The 21,470-nt window shown below is 45.2% G+C and overlaps 1 protein-coding gene across 2 annotated transcripts in view; it reads right to left on the bottom strand.

Annotated features, from left to right (window-relative positions):
* Window positions 1-14,044, bottom strand: part of LOC113046560 (leucine-rich repeat-containing protein 4B-like) — a 42,975-nt gene extending 28,931 nt beyond the window's left edge. Inside the window, exon 1 of one of the 2 annotated variants that reach the window (XM_026207380.1) lies at window positions 13,898-14,044. The gene's annotated coding sequence lies outside the window, so the exon portion shown is untranslated. Of the gene's footprint in view, window positions 1-3,147; window positions 3,241-13,897 lie in introns of those variants that run through there. The other variant, XM_026207384.1, reaches the window with a different exon arrangement.
* Window positions 14,045-21,470: the final 7,426 nt, after the last annotated feature.

Here is a 21,470-nt window from a genome sequence, read left to right as displayed (position 1 = left end):
CTTAAAAAAAAAGAAAAAAAAAAAGACGACATAAAGTGGAACTTAGTCATTTTCTAAAACCGCTAAGTAAATATATACAGTTTCAGTACATACCACATAGAGATGCCTTTGCTGATGCTGCTCTTGTTAAATTTCAGCCTCTGGATCTGTGTCACAGCTTCCAAACGCTCTCAACGCAAAAGCCTACTGGTGCTCGTGATTCTTTAGCTCCGCCCACACGTCACGCCTCTAGGCGCTTGCGTTTTTCCGGGAAAAATCGGTACAGACTATCTTTCTCTTATAAACATAATAAAAATAAAGACTTTTTGGAGTTATGAAGGATGCAGTACTACTCTATAGGTACTCAAGATTAACAGGATATTGAGTGAAAACGAGCATTTCACCCTCCCCCCCTTTAATGTATTTTTAAATACTACAACTAAAACTGAAATAAAAAGAAATCAAAATTGAAATATAGAAAACTAATAAAAATTATGAAAAATTTGAATTAAAAAAAATACACACAATACAAAAAAATTATTACAAGTCTGAATATTATGTAATAAATATAAAAATAAATAATACTATAATACTATAACATTATACTATAATACTAACTAATTAGGCCTGAATGTCTAAATAGCTGAAAATATGTATATAAATTTGCCCCGGGTTGGTTAATTCAGATTTTTACTTTCACCCCTACAATTAAACAAATAGCCATTTTAGTCACATATTTTAATATGAATCTAATTATGTTTATATTTATCATTAAACATCTTTTATTTTTTTACATTTTTTGTAACCAAACAGCAAATAAATATTCATTTCTCATGGTGGAAATAAATAGTTGATATGTAGTTGATCCGATATTTATTAACTGTACGGGCCAGCTGCTCCCCGGCCCTTGACGAATGTGATTCGCAGAGAGCGAGAGAGAGAGAGAGAGCGAGAGAGAGAGAGAGAGAGAGAGAGAGAGAGAGAGAGAGAGAGAGAGAGAGCCCCAGCCGCAAGCTCACCATCTTCAAACAACACGAGCGCTGTCTTGCTCTCTCTCCCACACGCATATTAATAAATTGACACAATGGTGACGATGTTTAAATCATTTAAAATTAAGAATGTAAGTGTGCTCACTCCATTTTTGTTTGTAAGAAAAAATTAGGTTAGATTTCATATCGCAATATATATCACAGAAAAATAAAATATCACAATGTCATTTTTTCCCTATATCGTGCAGCCCTAATATATATATATAAAAAAAAATAAAAATAAATTCTACCTATTTTTGAATGATTCTTTCCAGGTCTTCGCTTGCTAAATTATTTCATATTTTAATTAACAGAATTCACACCAGCAATGTTTAAAACATCTCAGAAATCCAAATGTTTAAATTCACAAGGCATAAAAACACATGTACAACCTCAACAAATGCAATGTGCAGTGACAGCCCGACACTGGCCCGAAAGGGAAACTGACAGTCCCGCCAACTGGCTCAAAACTCTCTTACACTTCCCCCGGGCCATTAGGCCATCCTTATTTGCAGAGGCCAGCACAGGATCACTGAGAAACCCGAGAGAGCGAGAAAGAGAAGTATATGTGTGTGTGAAGAAATAAAGTCCAGCACATTGATGATGGCACTCTGCACAATCACTCTAAACATGGAGCCAAGGCTCGGATTTATCACAGAAACAGCACGGACACTTCTAGCTTGTGCTACCTTGCTCTGCCCTTCTGCATCCTTCTTCTTTTGACCTTCATTCTCTCTTTCTCTTTTCACAGCACTCTCAACTGCAGACAGGGGAACTTGAATTTTCAACTCCACCTATTTAGCTTCAAAAACCCCTCACTCTTAAATCAGAATAAATGTAAATCAGCAAAAGTGTAGATTATTAATTCCCCTTTCTTTAATGTACCTGTATAGCGTATACTTCTATGTCACAGTAAATACCGTTAGGAACTAGGAACCAGTTAGTCAACATCTGCATTGTTCTTCTGATGCAGACAGAAGTGTTTCCTACTAAAAGTCAATGTGACTTATTCCAAGTGAAACAGGATACTAAACAAGCAGAAATGAAGGATTCAACGTGATTTAATCCATCAGGAATTGACTAGATTGTGAAAAGTGGATGTTCCATCAATGTTATTATTGTTAACAAAAACTAATATATATATAATTTTTTTGCTTGAGCATAAAATTGAGGTAAATAACATTGTTAAAACTAAAATAAAAAATATATATATTACAAATCTAAATGAGATTTACTAAAAAAAACTTATATAAAAGTCAATTAAAAATATTCATAAATACAAAAATATTATTAAGTAGTAATAGTAATATGGAGCCAGAACTGAATGTGAAAGCTAAATTACATTGTTCAAACAGTCGTGTCAGAGAAAGTCCATGTTACTAAAGTTTGACTAAAGATTACAAATACACACAGATTGTTTTTCTTTTTTAAAAAAATTAACTTGAACAATAAAATGAGAAACAAGCAAATAAAGTAACCAAGTTCTGAGATTGACTTAAATGTGATGAGAGTACAATTAATAATACAAAGAGATGCCTTTGATTGCATTAAACTTGCTGGTTGCGCATAACAAATAGGGCTGCACAATAAATCTGACAAGCTATGCAATATCGCGTTCATAATCGAAGGCGATTCATCTGCATTAATTAACTTGATATTGCGAAGCTTGTCAGTGATCTGTGGCTCTGTGTATTAAATGCCACACCATCTGAAAGAATTTGATGGAGATTTACTACTAATCACAGAACCAGCTTTACTGACATGGCATGCGATTTATCATGCAGCCCTAATAACAAACATACAACAAATTAGGTGTATTTATGACTCTTCACTACTTTTTTACGAATTAACCAAAAAGACTTAAAACAAAACATCTCAAACTCATTATTTAACCTTTTTGAATCTGTCTAAAGATACATGCATTGACTGAAGAAGTCAGAGCGTTCTTCCTCAAGTGCATCATAAATTGAGAATTATAAACTGAATCTTTAAGGAACCGGACCATTACATTCCCAGATTTAACTGTGAAAAACATGCATGATTCAAGGTCTTTCCTTTGCATTAGACTCTTCCTTTGTGACTACTTCCTCCCACCCAAGACAACAGCATTAAGACAGTCCCCAAACGCACACAAACGTACCTCGTGGAGACCACCACTTCACAGTGTGGCGGGGTGAGGAACTACACGACAACCGATGGAAGAGAAAAGTCCCCGAAGGGTGGATTTATTAGATGAAAGTGCTCTGGGTGAAGGCGGTGCTCTCCGTGGCGCTTTAAGTCCCTCGTGCTCGCTGTGTCCTGAGTGGTGGATCCCGTGCTGTGCTCTCCTTGGTGGGGGCTGACGGTCACACGCTGCTCTCTGGAAAAGAGGAGGTAAGGGTTAGCGTCTTTGTCAGGAGACATTCCTCACCACTCTGTCTTCCTCCTCTGCCTAAGTAGGCACTGCTTGATGAGCGGCAGGTGCGACCGCTCAGCCCGTGATGAGCTCGTGCCGGTGATTCCCGTGTGTTGCCAGGGCGACGCTGACGAGCGCTCGGGACGCATGTCACACTCCCCCCCCCTAAGCGTCGACCTGCGCCTGCGGTACAATGGGGAGATATGGGGAGGGTGGGGAGTGGAGCCTGACAGACCTGCGAAAGCTGCCCCTATCCTGGAGAGACCGTCCGCGTTGGCGTTGGCCGTCCCCGCCCGATGTTGTATGGTGAAGTGGAAGTCCTGGAGCGCAAGGAACCAGCGGGTTACCCTGGGGTTGGTGTCCTTTGCGCGGGCCATCCACTGCAGTGGCGCATGGTCTGTCAGCAGGGTGAACCGGCGTCCGAGGAGGTAGTAGCGGAGCTCCAGGACTGCCCACTTGACGGCCAGCGCTTCCTTCTCCACGGCGGCATACCGTTGTTCGGTCGGGGTCAGCTTCCGGCTAATAAAGATCACCGGGTGTTCCTCGCCGTCCTGGACCTGGGAGAGAACGGCTCCCAACCCGGTGTCCGAGGCGTCGGTTTGCACCAGGAAGGGGCAGTTGAAGTCGGGGGCTCGCAGGACTGGCTCCGTGGTGAGGGCTGACTTCACTTGCTGGAACGCCTCTTCCGCTTCTTGACTCCAGGCTATCTTCTCCGGTTGCCCCTTCCTGGTCAGATCTGTCAGGGGAGAGGCTAAGGAGGATAAGTTAGGGATAAAACACCGGTAGTATCCTGCCAACCCCAAAAAGGCTCGTACCTGGGTCTTGGTAGAGGGCCGCGGTGCCGAGAGGATAGCTGTCACCTTCTTTTCCTGGGGGCGGATGAGGCCACGTCCCACGCAGAAGCCCAGGTACTTGGCTTCGGAGAGAGCCAGGTGACATTTCCGGGGGTTGGCGGTGAGCCCCGCCCGGCGGAGGTCCAGCAGCACCCTCCGGAGCCGCTCTAAATGTTCCCCCCAGGTCTCTGAATGGATGACCACGTCGTCGATGTAGGCCGCGGCGTAGGCCATATGGGGCCTCAGCAGGACATCCATGAGCCTCTGGAATGTGGCGGGGGCCCCGTGCAGGCCGAAGGGAAGGACCCGGTACTGCCAGTGGCCACTGGGGGTCGAGAAGGCTGTCTTCGGCTTGGCATCCTTAGACAGGGGGACTTGCCAATACCCCTTGGTGAGGTCGAGAGTTGAGATGAACCGGGCCCTTCCTAGTCGATCCAGGAGCTCATCGACGCGGGGCATGGGATAGCCATCGAATTCAGAGACCTCATTTAGGCGGCGGAAGTCGTTACAGAACCTTAGGGTGCCGTCGGGCTTCGGGACCATGACGATGGGGCTGGACCATGGACTCCGCGAGGGCTCAATTACCCCTAGCTTCAACATCTCCTGTACCTCTGTCTCGATTGCGTGTCGCCGAGCCTCCGGGACACGATAGGGCCGCTGCCGGACGATGACTCCTGGTGGTGTTCGGATTTCGTGCTGGATGACGGCCGTCCGCCCTGGCAGAGGGGAGAACACATCCGAGAACTGACCGACCAGGTGCTGCAGTTCCGTCTTCTGGGCTGCGGAGAGGTGGGGGTCCATGTCCACAACCACGGGAGAGGTGGCGGCGAGGGCCGAGAGCTGGGGCCCGGTCCCCACCCAGCGCTTCAACAGGTTTATATGATAGAGCTGCTCTTCCCTTCGACGACCAGGTTGGCGCACTTTGTAGGTGACGGGTCCCACCCGTTCGGTGACCGTATACGGGCCCTGCCAGCGGGCCAGGAACTTACAGGCTGAGGTGGGGACCAGTACCATGACGTGATCTCCCGGCTGGAACTCCCGGGGTTGGGCAGCCCGATTGAAGAGGCGCTGCTGGTCTTGCTGGGCCTTGGTCAGATGCTCCCGGACCAATGGCATGACCCTGTCGATCCGCTCCCTCATGGCCTTGACGTGCTCGACGGTGGTCCGACATACCGCAGGCTGTTGTTCCCAGGCTTCCCGGGCGACATCTAGGAGCCCTCGGGGTTGGCGGCCGAAGAGGAGCTCGAAGGGCGTGAAGCCGGTGGATGCCTGGGGCACCTCCCGGATCCCGAACAGCACATACGGGATCATCTGGTCCCAGTCGCGTCGGTCCTCGGCCACGACACGCCGCAGCATCTGTTTCAGGGTCTGGTTAAAGCGTTCCACGAGCCCATCGGTTTGTGGGTGGTATACGCTGGTCCGGATCTGTCGGACTTTGAGGAGTTTACAGAGGTCAGCCATGATCCGGGACATGAAAGGGGTGCCCTGGTCGGTCAGGATCTCCGCTGGCAGGCCAACCCGACTACTCAGTAGGAAGAGCTCCTGTGCGATGTTTTTGGCGGTGGCCTTGCGGAGGGGAATGGCCTCTGGGTAGCGGGTGGCATAATCCACGATCACCAGGATGTGTTCATGCCCCCGGGCGGACTTCGGCAGCGGCCCCACCAGGTCCATCCCGATGCGCTCGAAGGGCACCTCAATGATCGGCAGCGGGATCAGCGGGCTAGGGGGAGGTGTATGTGGCGAGGTCCGTTGGCACGTCGGGCACGCTTGGCAGTACCGCTTGACATCCGCCTCCAGTCCTGGCCAGTGGAAGCGGTCCCGGATCCGTTGCACAGTGTTTTGGGCGCCGAGGTGGCCAGCCATCGGGTGGGCGTGGGCGAGTTCCAAGACCGCTGGGACTTTGCTCCGCGGTACCACCAACAGCGTCTTTTCCTCCCCCCTCCGCTGGCCGACATAATAGAGCAGGCCGTTTTGGATGATGAAGTGGGGTGTGGGGTGGGGAGCTGGTTGTAGATCCTCCCCTTCCGCCACCCGCACTTGAGACCAGCAATGCTTGAGGCGCTCGTCCCCACGCTGCTCTTTGGCGAGCGTCCCCCCTCCCGCTATCTGCTGGAAGACATCGAAGAACAGGTTAGAGTTTTGGGAGGGGGACTCACCTCCTCGAGGGCTGTCTGACGTTAGCAGCGCGGGGCCTCGTCGAGGGCGCCTTGCTGGACTCCGGCGTCGGCGGTTCCCGGCCGGGCTAGCAGGCTGTGTGCTGGAGGTGAGGAGCTGATCGAACCCCGGCCAATCCCGGCCGAGGAGAACGGGTACCGGTAGGTTCCTTAAGATTCCCACTTCGACGGGCCAGGAACCAGGTGTCGCGGTGATGGTCACTCTCCGGGCCGGCACATGCCTGGTATCCCCGTGCACGCACGTTATCGCCAGCCGGGCCCTGGAACCTGTTCGGGGTGGAAGGACAGTCGGTTGTATCAGGCTTACCCCGCTGCCCGAGTCGAGGACGGCGACGAATGGCCGGCCGTTGATGCGCACCCGGGCCCGTGGTGCCTTCGGCGCTGGACCGTGGACTGAACAGCCTGCTAGCCATGTCCGTCCTGGGGAATGCGGCGGCTCGGTGGGCATTGGCTCGTCCTGGGGGCCGGGAACCGCAGGCCTGCTTACGGGTCGCTGGGTGCCCTCCGGCGAGCGTCGCTCCTGGACCACCCTTCGGGGAAAAGGCGGCGCTCGCTCCCCTATCTCCCGGTGTTGGGCGGCCTCCGCCAGCTCAATGGCCTCCACGAGCCCGTCGAGATCGGTGGGATTCCTCATGCCAGCCGCCTGCCTCAACGCGCGGGGAAGGGCGCGGAGGAGTCGGTCGATCACCACACGCTCAGCTACCTGGTGTACGGAGGGACCCCCGGCCAACAGCCAATGTTGGGCCAACCGGGATAGTTCGGCCGCCTGGGCGCGAGCGGGCTGTCGAGCTCGATATTCCCAGTCATGGAACTGCTGCGCCGCACAGATTGGGGAAAGGCCTACTCGGCCTAGGATCTCCTTCTTCACCTCTCCATAGTTCCGGCTTCTCTCGGCCGTCATGGTGAAATACGCCCGCTGCGCTTCCCCGGTCAGCAGCGGCGCGAGGAGACGGGCCCACTCGTCCTCTGGCCACGCCTCCCGGACTGCGGTGGCCTCAAACATCCGAAGATACATCTCCACGTCATCATGTGACGTCATTCTTGGCATCAGCTGGACGGCTTGGACACGGGGGTCAGGCAGCGGCGTGCGGTGGGCGGCGGCGCGGAGGGCGGCGAGCTCACGTTCGGCGTCTCCTTGACGTGAGGCCATGTGCTCCACTATTTGTTGCTGGCGGATGCTCACCTCGGTGAGGTGCTTCAGCAGTTCTTCCATGCCGGGGGAGGAGCGGCCGCCTGTGAAAACAGAGCAGAACAAATGACAGGGGGAACAAAAAGGAAACAGAAAAAAAAACAAACGGGTGGCTTTAAGGGTCTCCTCAGGGGTCGGTTGTCGGTGTCCAGCTCACACTCTTGCCCGCATTCTCCACCAGTGTGGCGGGGTGAGGAACTACACGACAACCGATGGAAGAGAAAAGTCCCCGAAGGGTGGATTTATTAGATGAAAGTGCTCTGGGTGAAGGCGGTGCTCTCCGTGGCGCTTTAAGTCCCTCGTGCTCGCTGTGTCCTGAGTGGTGGATCCCGTGCTGTGCTCTCCTTGGTGGGGGCTGACGGTCACACGCTGCTCTCTGGAAAAGAGGAGGTAAGGGTTAGCGTCTTTGTCAGGAGACATTCCTCACCACTCTGTCTTCCTCCTCTGCCTAAGTAGGCACTGCTTGATGAGCGGCAGGTGCGACCGCTCAGCCCGTGATGAGCTCGTGCCGGTGATTCCCGTGTGTTGCCAGGGCGACGCTGACGAGCGCTCGGGACGCATGTCACAACAGTTAATAAACTCTCCCCCAGGGACTGTGTCTACTTAAAGCCTCACGAAAAGCAGCACAGATGAGGCTCTGAATCCAGGACTTCTAATCAGACATCATCATCGTGATCTACTGTTTGACCTGATTTTGTAAAACACAGTCAACACACTCATTCTCGCACAGGAAAGATAGCACACATAAATGTGCACATTTACAACAGGAAAATCCCCTTAGTCTGAGCCTGCACTGCTGCGCCGGGCCCTCCTCCTGCCCTGGCTCACTTATTCCTTCGGTGACCCGAATCAAACTCCTTCCAGATAGTGTGGCTCAATGCAACGGCACCGTCATAGTGCTTGCGTTGCGAGGTCACTGAAGCCTGAATGCTCTCATTACCAAACTGCCTCTCCAAACACATGAGCTAACCAAAGCCTGACCACTTCCATTACCCCAAGTCAGCTTTACTCACACATGATTGAGCCATTGTCTGACCACCCTTACAAGTCAGGCTCTCTCTGTTTACCATGAAGTAAGCAGTTCCTGACAGTCTCCATTAGGGAATATCAATGTGACAATCCATTATCTATATAACATCATATTACATCTGCCTCTTGTCACCTTGAAATCAATGACTTATGAACAGATGGCTGAATCTTAGGTTGACTTGCAGTTGACCCAGTGCTTTTGCCAATATATGTTAGGATCATGGCTAAAACACTTCCAGATGTACAGTTCTTCGTGTTTTGAGTCAAACATGATGGGCTAAACATAGAGCCATCACTTGCAGTTAGAATTAGTCACACATGGATAAACCTCAGCATGGCTGCAGTCACTACAAACACATTACGCAGAGTTTATGTTCTGAAAGCATCTCGGCTGGCGAGCTTTCTTCAAATAGCCTCACAGAGGCCAGAATCTGTCATGACTCAACTTATTTATGGAGCGAAAACCCAAAAATACACCACGTGTGACCTTAAAATACCTCCATGTATTCTTTCTGTCTGAACAATCAAAAGGTTCATTTTGTTCACCTGCCAAAAACAATAACACCAGTAGCACTAAACACATGAACCAAGTCGTGACAATCTGCTAATGTACACATAATCTAAACAAAGATAGACTGCTTTATTAACACAAGGCTGCATATTTCACCTCAAATCAACACAGACTCATTAACAATCCCTCATGGGCAATTTACTCAACCTTGCAGTGGCCTTTCGTGCCTATTGTCTGTCTTCACAAACCCACGATCAAGATGTTCCCCCCTCCCCTAACACATGACAGACCTCTCGCCCGAGTCCCTCTATCCCTGAAGCCTTTTACATCCACATGAGTGCACTTCCATCGCTCCAGTGGGTTTCCAGACCTCGCCACGGGAGACTCGAATGCCATGAATGATTCCTGCCTTTGGAGACATTTCCACTGTACCCAATTATGTTACTTCGGGGCTGGATAACGGCATTAATTTCATATTGCTAACCACTGCCATTCCTTACTGACGATTACTCAATAATTAAAGGTCTGACAGTCTTCATTGTTCCCCTGAAGGACCAGCACACAGGCCTGGACTGGGGAACTCAATCAAACCAATCATGGCTAATTATTGCGGTGGCCCTCTTCCTCCACACCCCCACTCAGTGGGGAGAGCGAAGGAGGCCAGAATCAGCACTATGGATGGGTCAGCATGGTTCAATCCTCCTCATTTATCAGTTTTGAAAGCACACCATGTCACTTCATCCCTGCGACTGCACATGCCAAGGTGACATGCAATGATTTATACGAAGCCATCTCCATATCAACGGAGACGCCTTGGATTGCTAAAGTAGGCAGTGGTCAATTCAGCAGTGCAGCCATCTCTTATGAAGACTGCAGATGGCCTTCTCACAATCCAGCCGAGAGAGCCGTGTCTTGAATGCCACTAAGAAGTTTAGTTTTGCATGATGCCAGATCGTTCGAAAGTGGTTCATGCAAAGAAGGCATCCAAGAAGGGTCATCCTTCTCCGTAGCTTGCTTAAACAAGGGGATTTATATTTTATGTGTGGTGCATTAAAATAAGACAGAAGTGTCTGGCACTTGCCATGATGGTGTAACTGTTATCCCTAGACATCACTTCAGACTTATTCATTACACTTTTATAACTTTGCTCAATGTCAAAATTCAGCCAGTCAGTAGATGTTACACGCTCCAATATGCATTAGTTAAATGTCCTGCGCTCGCATAGTGTTATATAGCCTTGAATACAGACTGCAAGTACAGCCAGTGCACTGTAAAGAGGCGTCTGTGCAGTTATCTTTAGGGGAAATCGTTCGGCAATGTAATGGCTTAAAGATTATGGGAGATAAAACTAAAATTCGACACAGGCTCTGATTTTTGGCTTCAAACAAAGGTCTGTGGAAGCACTTAGCCCTCCGACTATTCCTGCTTTTGATAAACCTGCTCTGGACCGAGATGGAGTCTTACAATCAACAATATCGTACTGCAAAATTTCTCTGCATGTCATCAGCCAGAATTGAGCTCCAGATCCCATGGCACAAGAGCACCAAAGACTAGTTGATAGCTAACATCATCCAACACACTACAAATACCTCCCACACCCCTTCTGAGTTAGAGAAACAGACTTTTATTGTTGTGCAGAGGATATTCTGAAAGAAAAAAAAAGACTTTGGATGATGTGACACCTGGCATGTGCAAAAAGAAGCCTATGAGGCAATTTAGCCCAGTGGAGTGTGTGTGTGTGTGTGTGCACGCACGCATGTGTGATCATTTCTGTGAGTCATCTAAATTTTTTGCTAAGAGACAGGTGTGCAGGTGTGTTGAACCATGTCCCATGTGCGAGTGTGTGTTTTTGCTTACTGTTGTCATTGTCTATGAGTAAACAAGACAGATTTATGACTCTAATAATTAAAGAGCATTTGGTTTGGTTGGAGCACCGGTTTAATTAATGCATTACTGTACACATACATTGATTTCTCCTAATGGAAACTGGGGTGAACAAGGGTGAAGTGAAATAAATAAATTAATTGAATACATAAAGTTGACTCCCTGTCCATCCAGATCCTATAGGATGAGGTTGAATGCTTTATTAAAGGAATATTCCAGGCCCAAAACACGTTAAATTCAGCTGACAGCATTTATGGGATAATGTTTATTACCACACAAACTTTTTTTTTTTTTTTAAGAAAAAAATCTAAAAGTTATGGTGAGGCACCAGCGAAGCATCCTGAAAGCCATACCGTGCAAAGTTACTGGATCATGTAACACTATGCAACAGCACCTTGCTCTCCACATGCATATAATCTAATCCCACTGAGGCAGCTGGTTCTGTTCTGTAGCTGTGTCTTGCTTTTCCTTGATGTCAAACGACTTTCATCGGCTTCGTTTTTTGTGTGCCTGTAAACCACCTTTTAATCATTACCTAATTATTTAGATCTAGATTTGCCGCAGGCTCTGAGAAGCAACTTGCTGAGTTGCATCCCTGAAGGGTCTGTTTGGAGCAGAAGGGTTGAGGGTGCAATGCTCTCTGTGAACTGCTCCCTTAAAGCATGTCTGTGAAAAGCCTTCCTCTCTGACGGCTATCTGTCACCTTTTGACCCACTGAAGCCCCTTCATACATTTAAAAAAGGCACATGAAACACAAAAGTAAGGTGAGGCATCAAAGGATGACTAGCGCGGCAAACATAAAAGGTATGATTTTAAAGGGCCTTTTAGCAAGAGAAGCTTGAAGCTGATGCAAAAAAAAAATAAAACAGTAGGCTAGATATCATTTTTCAGTTATAACTTTACATGCAATATATTGCACAGTCACAGAGAGTAATGAAGCGTGAACAAAAGACTTTAATTGATTATTCATAAAACTTCATGTCACCTTTAAATTTAACACCTGTGTGTTAGGAGAACCCATTGGAAAATCCACAGCAGGTAATTGTCTCACTTCAAACCATTCAAAAGGCATTAGAGAGTTATTAACGTGGGTTAATTCCAACATGGTGGATGGTTTTTATGAATACGGCCCTGGGTGACTCCAGAGTTTAAAGGGACAGTTCGTGCAAAAATGAAAACGCTGTCATCATTACTTGCCCTCATGTTGCTTCTAACCTGTACGACTTCCTTTCTCCCACGAACCACAAAACGAGATGTTAGTCAGAATGATAGCCTCAGTCACTGTTCACTTTCACTGTTTTTTTTTTTTTTTTTTTTTTTTTACATATGAAGTAAATGGTGACTGAAGTTGCCGTTTCTGCCTAACACAAACTGTTCCACCTCTTGAGGAGCTCCAAGAACTGAAAAATGTAAATGCTCTAGTCTACTCACCAAAACTGTTTACAAACATGTCATGATTGTGTTATGCAGCCATTTTGGCCCAGTGATACCTGGCTTGCAATGTGAAATGTCTCCCTCAAAGCTTGTGTTCAAATACATTTATTTATGTGATGTGTCATGGCTTACATTGCCAAGGGAACGTATATGAAAATGAAAGCACTTTTTTTGTTCTCTTAGAAATACACAGAGCCTGAGCTCTCTGTAAAAAGCCTAATCATTCTCTTCCAATATGACAGCATGACTCAAACTCTGGATCATCTGATCACCCACTTTTTACACCATAAACTTCCAACTTAAGCTAAGATCCTTTTACTTCTGAAATGACATAGCAATAGCAATAATATCATCAGGAGCATTTACTATTATACCGAACAAAACGCATGAGAAACCTGTGTGCAGAATCGCACCTTGTTCCTTCAGCAACAGATGCCCAAGTCATCACCACTCATGTCTTACACACACACACACACACACACACAATCAGTGTGCATAGCACATGCATGTGGGTTAATTTTCTCCCAGCTGAAGCACCGCGACAACACATCAACATTTAAACCCTTAGTTTCATGTTTCACATATAGCAGCAGTGGCTCTTCATTCACTGCGCTTAATCTGTTGGTTTCTTGTGCGCGAGCGGTGGAGCTCGCGCAGGCAAGCCGCGCGCGCTTTAGCGATTAATCACAGGCCACACAGCGCCTTCGTATTTATACCCATGAATTTGGACAAAGCGTCTTCCAAAATGAAACCGCTCAATCATTTTCAAAAATACAACTGCTATCCAAAGTTTAAAGGCAACAGATTTAGTGGTTGCCACAGTGGTTACTGGTAAAACAAGAAACAGCGTGACAAGTAAACTAAAGAAATTGCGCATTGGTGAGCATCCTCGGTTCAACACGCTGACAAACACGCATCGAGAGGTCGATATTTACGTGTTGCGTAGAAAAGTCTAAGATTATTGCACACATAACCAGCATTGACTAAAACAGCGTACGTTACGTTTTCATGCTAGTTTTATTCGCCAGTGGGTTTAAAACGAATAACCCCTCATTCCGCGTCTTCAACAGCAGTCCTATATACCAAAGTAATCCATCCATAATTTATGACTCTAGGTCACTCCATATCGGTGAAAGGTGTCTCGACAGCACAAATTCATTAGTTTACATCGACGCCCGGACACACGCGGGCGCGCACCCGCGCTCAACTGGACACAGAAACACTGTCGCATTAATTCCTTTGTACTCATATCCATCATAAAACAATGGTTTGCGTAATTACAATTGTTAACACAAATGGAAAATAAGAGAAAATACAAAATTTGCCTTATTCAACGCGCAGCTGTTTACGAAGGCCATTCATGCACAAATTTCCAAGTCTAACGATCATACGTACAAAATGTTTTACAAGTAGCTAGTATACTGTATGTATCCAGACTTACCTCGTCTATTGTTCCTTAGTTTTTGTTTTGTATCTAAATATATCCTTCAGAAGCTCTGGTGCGGAGTCGATGTCTCCTCTCGCCTGTCTTTCTCCGTCTCCTAGTTCTCTCTCTCTCTTTCTGTTCAACCCTCTCTCTCTCTCTCTCTCTCTCTCTCTCTTAAATTGATTCACCCTTTCGCAGAACTGGAAGCACAGCACTGTCTGCCTGTGAGTAGTGGTGGGTTAGAAGGAAAAATACACGCAGGAAGACATTACAGCCAACTTGACCACAGTAGCCTACAACATGTAGTGTGGTTAAAAGCCCATGGGATTAAATAATAATTATTAGCCTGTATCGAATGGCACAACTGAGACGGTAAAATAACGCTTAAATCGCAAAAACCGACCACTCTTATACTCAAATACTTCAGTGTACTCGTTATTCAGTCAAACCTAAATGCGGAACCGTTAACCGGAGACTTTAGAACCTGCATACAATTCTTAATGTGCTGTAAAAGCAAGTAGCTGCTTCTAGATCTTCAGACAAACCCAAACACGCCCTCTATTAATGCAGAAATTAGTTAATTAGAAGCAAAACAAGCTTGGCGTCCGTTGGGTGTTTGAAAGTCTCAGTTATCTTTATTGATGTTAAGCTTTAACTCTGGTCTTCCTGTACATTCCGTTTTGGAACGTTTTACTGTGAAAGCTGTTGACAGTTGAGAAAACGCGATTCTTTAAAAAAAAATTCGCTCCATTTTCACGTGCCACCCTCTCAGCTTCCGGATTCCCATATATGGAGTTCCCGCTATGAACGTGTAAAAATGACTGCGAGACAAGGCCGATAGCTCATCAAAAAGCCTTCTGATTGGTTAAACAAACAGAGAGGACCAATTAGATATTTTGAACCATTATTTGTAATTATTGCTAGTGAGCAGAGGTAATGGGGAAAGTAAAAACAGACTGGAACTAAAAAATCTGGAGTGATTACAGAACGCATTGAGTGAGATAAAAAAGATGGCTATTATATTTTTAAGTTACTGGCCATTCATAACTTCTACAAGCCAAAAAAATAAAATAAATCATGGGCGATAAGGATGTATCCAAGATCTCCTTTCGAAGATATATCATAATATCATGCTACAGCACACATTCTTTCAGCTGCAGTTCTGACGCCTCAACCATATACTGTACAACACCACAAGCATTCACAGCAGTGTTAACTCGAGCAAGAGTTACTTTCTCATTATTTGCATGTGCTTTTAAATGTCATTCACACGCTGGTCTGTCCTGTGCTTTTTCTGAGTGCCGCATACACCCGAAGCACGTGAGTTAAAGCCTGTCAGACAGTGCCCGATTACTGAACTAAGTTATCTTTTGCGCTAATACTGTCAGAACGCACAAGGTTTAAATGTGGACTCAAGTTGATTATTTCTAAAATGAAATTAAACGGAGACAAAAAAGGTATACGTTCCTGTATATTAGATGCATGCAGGTCTTAAAGGGACAGTAGACCTATTAAACATGCAGCCTACTGTCATTACTGTCAAGGGATAGAACACCCTAAAATTTAATTTCTGTTATTATTTACTCACTGTCACGTTGTCCCAAACCTGTATTAATTTCCTTCTTGTGCTAAACACAAAAGAAGATATTTTGAAGAATTTGGGTTACCGATCAGTTGCTGGTCCACACTGAATTTGATAGTAGCAAAAATACTAGTCACTGTGGACCAGCAACTGTTTGACTGTCCAAGTTCCTCAAAGTAGCATTTATGTTCAGAAGAAAGAAACTCATTCAGGTTTAAAACCAATTTTGAGTAAATGGTGGTATAAAAATAAAACACTGTGACAGAATTGACAGACAGTTGACAGAACTTTTATTTTTGGTTGAACTATTTAACGTTAATAAAACAAAACACAACGAGAAAAATCACTCACTGCTCTTGACTAAAGAAATTTAATGCAGTTGCTTTATATAGGAATTAGTTTATATAGTGTTTTATTTTAATATTTGTTCATTCAGTTTCTTGAATGCTCCTGCCAAATACACCTATTGTACCTGAAAATAAAGCACTGTTTATTTATTTGTATATTGTGTGTAGTTGTAATGTGTATCTTTGTCATTCTTTTATCTTTGTTATAAAAAAAGTAAGAACAAAGATTTTTTATATTTGCCCTCTTTGGCCCAAATTTTTGCAATACTTTTTTGTTGTCGTTTTTTGTTAACTTGAAAGGCTTTGTCTTTATCATAGGAAAATTAGTTCAGCTGTAATGCTCAGACAACTTGCAAAATAGTAAAACCAACATGACAAAGAAGTGTGATAAAATCGTGGATTGATATAAAAAAAAAAAAAATTTGATATATTTTTTCCATATCACCCACCCCTAAGTAAACATAAACTTTGAAAAGTAATCCGCCAACTGATTTTTGTTCATTTCAAACCCTGGCTGCATTTATTATTATTATTATTATTATTATTATTATTATTATTATTATTATTATTATTATTATTATACACAGAGATGGTATTCCTAAGAAATATGTTTTTGCCCAACCCCTATCAGAAAGTGATTTCGAAGAGATTTTAGTACTAAATTTCCACTGCAACCCAGTTGGACTACTTTTGACTATGAATGGGCTAGTTCTGTTATGCAGACCTGGCAACCCTGTTTCTGTTTTTCTACTCCACTCACAACTCTCCAGTATGTGTGTTGCTTGAGATTGATGCTTTGGCCTCCTTTAAAACTATTTTCGTCGGTCTCGCCAAATTTAGTTTGGAATGTAAGCTACTCAATATTAACTTCCTGTTAATTGAACTATTTGTTGTACAAACAATTTTAAAAGTGTTGTTGTGCTCATCCCTGCTGCCGAATCACTCACTTATGTGAATAAGCCAAAGTCATGATGAGAGATATAACTATATGTGCGCAAGTCAGACCGTGTTTCACGCGCGTCACATCAGAATTACGCGCAAGACATGTCAATCAGTCGATGCATTCTTTGGTAGAGACAGACATCTGTCCTTTTATCGACACGAGACAGGCCTGGTAATGCATTAGAAATCCCTGCTCAGCTTCACACTTTGTCTATTTGTGTAGGAGTGATATTTGTGTGTCTATGCGTGAGGTATCCTACAGAACGCACGTGCGAGGCCACAGCACGCGCGCGCTCCGCTTCGGATGTTACGTTGGCATAGCAACGCCGAGTCACATACAGTAGCTACCCGAATCCGCGAGCGCCCAGCATCTGGCTTTGAATGCTTCCACCGCGCACATTTTCTTACCGATTTACAGCGAGGTTGCGCATTAAATAATTGTGAAGGATACCGCTCGATACACGGGGGCATGACAACTTGAGTTGGTGCTTGTAGGAACTGGGGGGGTATAGCCTAAATGCGGTGTGAGAGGAGGAGGGAGAGGTCAGTGGAGGAGCGACGGAGAGAGAGAGAGAGAGGGATGAGGGATATCAGATGGCTGATTAGCACTGAATTGATAACATTCTAAATTCAGACACGAGGAATCAGTCACTGCCTCACTCTCTATCCACTTTTAACTCTTCACATCCGACTATGCCGATACTCGCAGTTAACCTCCGAGAGATTAGACTGCGGCTGACTTTACCTCCCTTTAACCCCTGAATATGGAACATAGCTGCTGTGTCTTTAAGCCTAAAATGATATTCACATTCGGCTATACGGTTTCCTCGGAGGGGCTCGTTCAGTCCAGTGGCCAATCCCTGCACCCTCGGAATCAGCGTGCCCCCGAACGAACCCCCTTCACCTCACTTCCCCCCGCCCCCTCCGTCGCTCTCTGCAGCGCACTCACTCCACTGACATCACATCTATACCATGAGCTGCCTGGCTGTCTCTGAATACCCCCGCCCCTTCCCTTCCTGCCTTTTGCCCCTGAACTCTATGCAGTAGTAGAGGAGGCATTGTTCACAGCCCACAGCTCAACCCTGGAATTCTACACCAGTAGACTCTCTCTCTCTCTCTCTCTCTCGTCCAGCTTCAGCATCCTGCTCCTTCTTCCTCTCCCTCTCTCTCTCTATTAAATTTCCAGTCACACAACAGTGCAGTGGATATCCCTCCCTCCCTCCGGTTTTCTCTCTTTCTCTCTCCCTCCCTCTCTCTCCTCTTTCCAATCTCCTCCTCTCTCCCACAGATACCCTCCTATGTTGAAATCTTCCTGGATCTCTGTATGTCTCCCTGTTGACTGCTCTCTCTCCAAGTCAAAGCCCTCAATCTCCATTGATTAAGACTGCAAGCTGTCCCCCTCCTCATTTACAATCGCCTCATCTCTTCCGCTTTCACTCCAATTAAAACAAAACCTTTCACTAGTTTAGTCCCCCACCACACACACACACACTCACTCACACTTATCCGGCATGGCAGTTGTGTACATTTCAATGCGCCTTGTGTATACTTTTTGACCATGTGGATTGTGTTTTCTTGGTAATTTTCCTTCTTTTGGTCTCCCTCGCGGGGCAGCTGAGATGTGACTGATTATGTGGACACCACAGGTCATTAAATGAACAGTGATGCGGCCCGACTGGAGGATTAATGCAGTTCATATGATGAAGATAGAGTGGGCGCACTGAACACTATAGGCCCTGTGTGTGTGATCACACCCTTGGCCCTTCACGGGGAGCTGCAGGAAAGCACAGGGCCCTTTGAGCACTGCTATGCTTTACTAGCTTTAGTGAACACGACACATTTCATGCCACGCTTCGGAATTAATGCTTGCCACCGTGCCCTCACCCGCAGAGTGAAATACTCCCAAACAACATGTGTGGGACAACACGGTGCTCTCGGGTGTTTGTGCTCAATTTTGCGGTGCCTGCTGACTGTTTTTGTCATGCGAGTCAATGACGTGATGCTCTGATAAAATTTATTCAAAACTGCATTCAAATTACAATTCACAGGTGATTTGAACACATCTCCTGTGTTTTTAATTGCTGTATCTAACATAGTTCTGATTTTGATAATTGAAAAACGTCAGGATGATACTGTCCTGATACTATTTTTTCTTATATAAAAACACTGGTCATCTGCTTCACTGCTTCTATTTATTATGCTTCAAAACAATGAATGATATGATAGAGTGGATCCCTGCAGACCCTCATGATGGTGTCAAGGTCAATAAGTCTCTTAAAATATCAGATAATTTAAGGCAAAGTTATTACAATTTATGGCGTGAATCCACAAAAACATGATTTATTGTATTTGAAAAAAAAAGGAAAACACAATGAGTTCTTTAAAATGGATCTCTCCTTGAAAATTTAAATTAAAATAAAATAGGAATAATTTTTTTACAAAACCATGCAAACCCAACATGAAGGACTTTTTTTTTTTTAAACTAGATTTTGAAAAGGTTCTTCCTTCTCTTTATTGTGAACTTGTAAAATGCAAAGTCAAATGTTTCCTACTCTCCAGAAGCCACTCTTGTGTTCTGGTGTGTGAGCGTGTCTTAATGTAAAATCTGTGCCTCTGGGTTTTGTAATTTTTTTTTTTTGTCTGCACAGGTCCACCAGACATGTGGAAAGTGCTGCTTCTTCTATGCTGCATTAAACCATATCAGCAGATTTAGCCACATCAAAATGTGCTGTTTTCAAGGGCATGTCAGAATATATCTAATGCAGTAATTCATGCTCGTGTCATGTTCTTGTCAAACCCTGTATTGTCCTCTCCAAATGACGGAAGGGTGGGGCTATGGTTCATTGCACGCCTTTTTGAAAGGTAGGAATACAAAACAATAATATGCAACATGATGTGTGATGTAACCATGTGTGACACTCCTCCAAGGGCGATCTTGTGGTTACTTACAATTGCACTGAAGTTTAACTTAGCACAAAGCACACTTTCACTTTTAACTGCATAATGTTAGTGCAATGTTAGCACTTTGCTTGGATGCATATTTTTCCTGTGACAGCAAATATTTTCTGAATGAAACCTTAGCATTGCAGGAGTGATTTAAATCTAAAGCTGAACAGCACTTCTTGATAACAGACTAATAAATCTATACAGAGCCAGAAGCCATACATTATTAATTTTTGTCTTTTGTTGTGATCTCAATACATTTTGTTTTTACCTTTTTCAAACTCGCAATTTAAAAATAGCTTTCTCTTGGAGCAGCAATATCAAAAGCCATTTCTAAACACAATATACAGTATATGCACTCAGAATGTCCAAGATCATAAGAAAACCATTGTGTACAGTCTCTTTGGTTTATAAAATATACATTTAAAATATTTTCAGCTGTGGAAAACGGCTTATTTTACTATAGTCCTGTCCCAGAATACCAGTACATTGTGTTACTCTATACTCGTGATTTTTATAAAGATCAAATGGAGTAGTGAGATTAAAAAGTAGGTGGACCAAACCAACAAAAACAGTGATGTGAGCACCATGACAGCCCCACTGCAGTGAACTCGTTTTGATAAGCTCTTGTGTTTCTACACACGGTCTCTCAATGGCCTGTGCTATTGGTTAATAGATCTCCTTTCGGACCTCTCACTTGCACCTCCTCTTCTTTGCTGCATGTCAGCTGCTGTACCGCGTCAAGTCAGGATTGGCAGAAGGCTTAGTCTTGCTGTTAATAGAAGCACATTACATCTTTCTTTGTCCTTTTTTCCCCTCCTCACATGGTGCGACCCATTCAGAGAGGGGGCAACATGTTGCTCCAGCACTCCTGTCCGATATGTGTCATACAAGAAACAGATCAGCTTCCTCACAGCAGTGCAATTAGACCCAGGAACCATCTTCACTGTCAGAATACAAACCCCTTAAATGCTCCCTTCTAAGCACAAAATAAGGCTTTTGAAAATCACAAGAAATGACTAAATACACCTACACGCTGAGCCTCCGTCAATGCACATCCATTAAGGCCACAGATGCATCTCTGCCCCAGAGGTCCAACAACCATGTCACTTTTTTCTGTCAGTGCTAAGTGAACATCTCTGGGAGCAATACACTCAACTTCCGTCCTCCTGCCACTGAGTTTTATATTTAAAACCGAAGTCAGTCAAAGTGATCGCCCCCTAAAACAAACTCTCCGTGGCTGCGTGACCCACTTATTCCCTTGGCCACAGCTCAACGTCGATTGAGCAGACGCTGCAAAATTAAATGCAGCACTGGAACTACAACAATACTCGCTCTTCCAGATGAGTGAGCAGAATGGCCCAACTCTGCACGTTAGGCTTAATAAACTGAAGCAGAGTCACCAGTCATCACTGTCTGCGCTGCAGCGATTTACTTACTGCGATGCTTCTTTATTTAGACCATAACGAGCCAGAAAATGTGCATCAACACACATCAAACTGTGATAAGTGCAAACAGTCTGCATATCCCAAAGAGTGCCATTTAAACTGAGCTGGCTTTAAATAGGAACAAGCACAGATTAGAAAGTATGAAAGTGAAAAAAAAAAACAAGAAGTAAAAGCAAGGGCACTCAGCCCACAGTTGTTCAGCTGTTGACGTGACCTGGATGGCAGCGAAAGGGATGAGCAGCCGTCACTGCAAGACAGAAGAGCCTCTATCTTTGAGTGTATGCGGCTTGTGTGAGAGGAAGGGATGGAGAGAAAGCTTAGAATCA

Source organism: Carassius auratus, chromosome 3, assembly GCF_003368295.1.
Source record: "Carassius auratus strain Wakin chromosome 3, ASM336829v1, whole genome shotgun sequence".
Lineage (NCBI taxonomy): Eukaryota > Metazoa > Chordata > Actinopteri > Cypriniformes > Cyprinidae > Carassius > Carassius auratus.
This window is presented reverse-complemented; position numbering and strand designations above follow the sequence as displayed.